Source organism: Sapajus apella, unplaced genomic scaffold (genome assembly GCF_009761245.1).
Source record: "Sapajus apella isolate SASKATOON/1434 unplaced genomic scaffold, GSC_monkey_1.0 scaffold17, whole genome shotgun sequence".
NCBI lineage: Eukaryota > Metazoa > Chordata > Mammalia > Primates > Cebidae > Sapajus > Sapajus apella.
The window spans coordinates 16,819,548-16,824,628 of record NW_022436957.1 but is presented as its reverse complement, the minus strand read 5'-3'; positions in this window follow the sequence as shown (position 1 = coordinate 16,824,628).

The window sequence follows — 5,081 nt, the reverse complement described above, 5'->3', positions numbered from 1 at the left end:
AGCTTGCATGGCTAGGAAGAATTAAAATATGAGGCTGCTTGTAAATTGCTGAAGTTAGCCAAGAAACCATTTTACGATATGTTTGAACTTAATCTTGTAGCCAAAGAGCAATACTAACGTTAATAGCAAACTCCATACTAATGTTTAGGTTTCAGGCAGTAAATCAGCTTGGCTCAAATGTTATCTTTAATAAGATAAATTTGGTCAGTAATGCACATTCTGAAAAATATGTTTTGATTTCTTAAATGTGTCCCTATAAGTAAGATAGGCGGTCGAGATCCCCTTTTACCATAGTTCTAGTACTGAGTCTTAGAGTAAACTAAGCAAAGGAGATTTGAGTCCTTCTACTTTTTAAAAGCCTCTGGGAAAGAGACCAGTTAAAGCTAGCTTTGCTCTAATGAACAGGATCCTTGCAGTTCCATGCGCTAAAAATGTCTGAGTCATCATCATAAACTGAGATGTCATAGCAAATTTTTTAACCTTTAAGTTAGGCTGATGCTTTGAGTGTTGAAGCCCTAACTTCTGGCTCTCTATAACCTGGAAGAGTTAGGGGTTTATCCATCAATATTACCCTGGAAGCCATAAGCCACACCCATCCTCCTAAGGAAGAATGCCAAAGTCTATCTAAGTGAGTCTTCAAACTTGGAACCAGAGAGCTCTGGCATTTCATGCCACTTCTCTTTTCCTGTCTTGTCTACTCATTCAATGTATAGTCCCTCTCCTTGATATCAAAGAGATCTGTTGGCATGTCTAAAGAGAATTGAAATGTTATGCTGTCTATAAGTATATAAATTACTCAAGTTAGCCAAGAAACCATTTTACAATATTTTGAACTTTATCTTAAAGCCACAGGGCAATCATTGAAGTTTTATGGATATGGGACTGACATGATATGTTTTAAAAATATGAATCTCTGTTCTGTGTGAGTAATAAATTGAAAGGGATACTAGAGAATAAATGTGGGCATAGTACTGCCTGGCTATTATTACAGTGTTCCTAGTTTGACAATGTGTATTGCAGAGCTGGGCAGAGGCAGGGAATATGGAAAAGAAGGGCAAGACCTAAGAGATAATGTGAAGAAAGAGCTAGTGAAAGGACGTTTGGAGAGAGCCTGGTGAGAGATAGATATCAAAGGTGGCTTTGACATTTAGAGCCTGGGAAACTGTACTGCCATTTCCACCCTGTGCAGAAGCTCTTTAGTTTAATTAGATCCCATTTGTCTACTTTGGCTTTTGTTGCTGTTGCTTTTGGTGTTTTACTCATGAAGTCCTTGCCTATGCCTATGTCCTGAATGTTATTTCCTAGGTTTACTTCTAGGGTTTTAATGGTGTTAGGTCTTATGTTTAAGTCTTTAATCCATCTGGAGTTAATTTTAGTGTAATGTGTCAGGAAGGAATCCAGTTTCTGCTTTCTGCATGCTCCTAGCCGGTTGTTCCAACACCATTTATTAAACAGGGAATCCTTACCCCATTGCTTGTTTTTGTGAGGTTTGTCAAAGATCAGATGGTTGTAGATGTGTGACATTACCTCCAGGGCCTCTGTACTGTTCCATTGGTCTATATCTCTGTTTTGGTACCAGTACCATGCTGTTTTGATTACTGTAGCCTTGTAGTATAGTTTGAAATCAGGTAACATGATGCCTCTGGCTTTGTTCTTTTTGCTTAGGATTGCCATGGCTACACCGGCTCTCTTTTGGCTCCATATGAAGTTTAAGGTGTTTCTTTCTAGTCCTGTGAAAAAGGTCATAGGTAGTTTGATGGGGATAGCATTGAATCTATAAATTACTTTGGGCAGTATGGCCATTTTCGCCATATTGATTCTTTCTAACCATGAGCATGGAATGTCTCTCCATCTGTTTGTGTCCTCTCTTATTTCCTTGAGCAGTGGTTTGTAGTTCTCCTTGAAGAGGTCCTTTACATCCTTTGTTAGTTTTATTCCTAGGTATTTTATTCTCTTTGTAGCAATTGTGAATGGGAGTTTGCTAATGATTTGACTCTCTGTTAGTCCGTTATTGGTGTATAGAGAGGCTCGTGATTTCTGCACGTTGATTTTGTATCCTGAGACTTTGCTGAAGTTGCTTGTCAGTTTAAGGAGATTTTTGGCTGAGACGATGGGGTCTTCTAAATATACAGTCATGTCATCTGAAAATAGAGCAGTTTGACTTCCTCTTTTATTAATTGAATACGCTTTATTTTTTTTTTCTTGCCTAATTGTTCTGGCTAGAACTTCCAATACTATATTGAATAGGAGTGGTGAGAGAGAGCATCCTTTTCTAGTGCCTGATTTCAAAGGGAGTGCTTCCAGTTTTTGCCCATTCAGTATGATATTGACTGTAGGTTTGTCATTAATAACTTTTATTGTTTTGAGATATGCTCCTTCAATACCTAGTTTATTGAGAGTTTTTAGCATAAAGAGCTGTTGAATTTTGTTGAAGGCCTTCTCTGCATCTATTGAGATAATCATGTGGTTTCTGTCTTTGGTTCTGTTTATGTGGTGGATTATGTTTATAGACTTGTATATATTGAACCAGCCTTGCAACCCTGGAATGAAGCCTACTTGATCATGATGAATAAGCTTTTTGATACGCTGTTGCAATTGGTCTGCCAGTATTTTATTGAAGAATTTTGCATCTATGTTCATCTGCATGTTGGCCTGAAGTTTTCTTTTTTTGTTGAGTCTCTTCTGGGTTTTGGTATCAGGATGATGTGGTCTCATAAAATGATTTGGGAAGGATTCCCTCCTTTTGTATTGTTTGGAATAGTTTCAGAAGGAATGGTTCCAGCTCCTCTTTGTACGTCTGGTAGAATTCAGCTGTGAACCCATCTGAACCTGGACTTTTTTGTTTGGTAGGCTATTAATTGCTGCCTCAACTTCAGCCCTTGTTACTGGTCTATTCAAGGTTTCAACTTTTTCCTGGTTTAGGCTTGGGAGGGTGCACGTGTCCAGGAATTTATCCATTTCTTCCAGATTTACTGGTTTATGTGCATAGAGTTGTTTTTAGTAATCTCTGATTGTAGTACGTATTTCTGTGGAATCAGTGGTGATATCCCCTTTATAATTTTTTATTGACTCTATTCGATTATTGTCCCTTTTCTTTTATATTAATCAGGCTAGTGGTCTATTTTGTTGATCATTTCAACAAACCAGCTCCTGGATTTATTGACTTTTTGAAGTGTTTTTTATGTCTCTATCTCCTTCAGTTCTGTTCTCATCTTAGTTTTTCTTTTCTTCTGCTAGCTTTTGAGTTTTTTTTATCTTGCTCCTCTAGCTTTTTCAATTTTGACAATAGAGTGTCAATTTTAGATCTTTCCTCGCTTCTCATGTGAGCATTTCTTGCTGTAAATTTCCCTCTAGACACTGCTTTAAATGTGTCCCAGAGATTCTGGTATGTTGTGTCTTTGTTCTCGTTGGTGTCGAAGAACATCTTTATTTCTGTCTTCATTTCATTGTTTACCCAGTCGACATTCAGGAGCCAGTTCAGTTTCCATGAAGCTGTGTGGTTCTGAGTTAATTTCTTAATTCTGAGTTCTAATTTGATTGCACTCTGGTCTGAGGGACTGTTTGTTATGATTTCTGTTCTTTTGCATTTGCTCAGGAGTGATATACTTTTAATTATAAGGTCAATTTTAGAGTAGGTGCAATGTGGTACTGAGAAGAATGTATATTCTGTGGATTTGGGGTGAAGATTTCTGTAGATGTCTATTAGGTCCACTTGGTTGAGATCTGAGTTCAAGTACTGGATATCCTTTCTGTCTCGTTGATCTGTCTAATATTGACAGTGGAGTGTTAAAGTCTCCCAGTATTATTGTGTGGGAGTCTAAGTCTCTTTGTAGGTCATTAAGAACTTGCATTATGTACCTGGGTGCTCTTGTATTGGGTGCATATATATTTAGGATTGTTAGCTCTTCTTGTTGTATTGATCCTTTTACCATTATGTAATGCCCTTCTTTGTCTCTTTTGATCTTTGTTGGTTTAAAGTCTGTTTTATCAGAGACTAGGATTACAACTCCTGCTTTTTTTTTTTGGCTCTCCATTTGCTTGGTAAATCTTCCTCTATCCCTTTATTTTTAGCCTATGTGTGTCCTTGCATGTGAGATGGGTTTCCTGAATACAGCACACCGATGGGTCTTGACTTTTTATCCAGTTTGCCAGACTGTGTCTTTTGATTGGGGCATTTAGCCCATTTACATTTAAGGTTAATATTGTTATGTGTGAATTTGATCCTGCCATTTTGATGCTAGCTGGATATTTTGTCCATTAGTTGACACATTTTTTTCATGGTGTCGATGGTCTTTACCATCTGGTACATTTTCGGAGTGGCTGGTACTGGTTGTTCCTTTCCTTTTCTAGTACTTTTTTCAGGAGCTCTTGTAATGCAGGCCCGGTGGTGATGAAATCTCTCAGCAATCACTTGTCTGTAAAGGATTTTATTACTCCTTTGCTTATGAAGCTTAGTTTGGCGGATATGAAATTCTAGGTTGAAAGTTCTTTTCTTTAAGGATGTTGAATATTGGCCCTGGGTCTCTTCTGGCTTGTAGGGCTTCTGCTGAGAGATCCGCTGTGAGTCTGATGGGATTCCCTTTGTGGGTCACCTGACCTTTCTCTCTGGCTGCCCTTAGCATTTTTTCCTTCATTTCAACTCTGGTGAATCAGATCATTATGTGCATTGGGGTTACTCTTCTTGAAGAATATCTTTGTGGTGTCGTCTGTATTTCCTGGACTTGAGTGGTGGCCTGGCTTGCTAGGTTGGGGAAGTTTTCCTAGATAATATCCTGAAGAGTGTTTTCCAGCTTGGATTGATTCTCTCCGTCACATTCAGGTACACCTATCAAACATAGATTAGGTCTTTTCACATAATTCCATATTTCCTGGAGGCTTTGTTCATTTCACTCTTTTTTCTCTATTCTTGCCTTCTCATTTTATTTCATTGAGTTGATCTTCAATCTCTGATATCCTTTCTTCTGCTTGGTCGATTTGGCTAATGAAACTTGTGTATGCTTCGTGAAGTTCTTATGCTGTGTTTTTCAGCTCCATCAAGTCATTTATATTCTTCTCTATGCTGTTTATGCTAGTTAGCATCT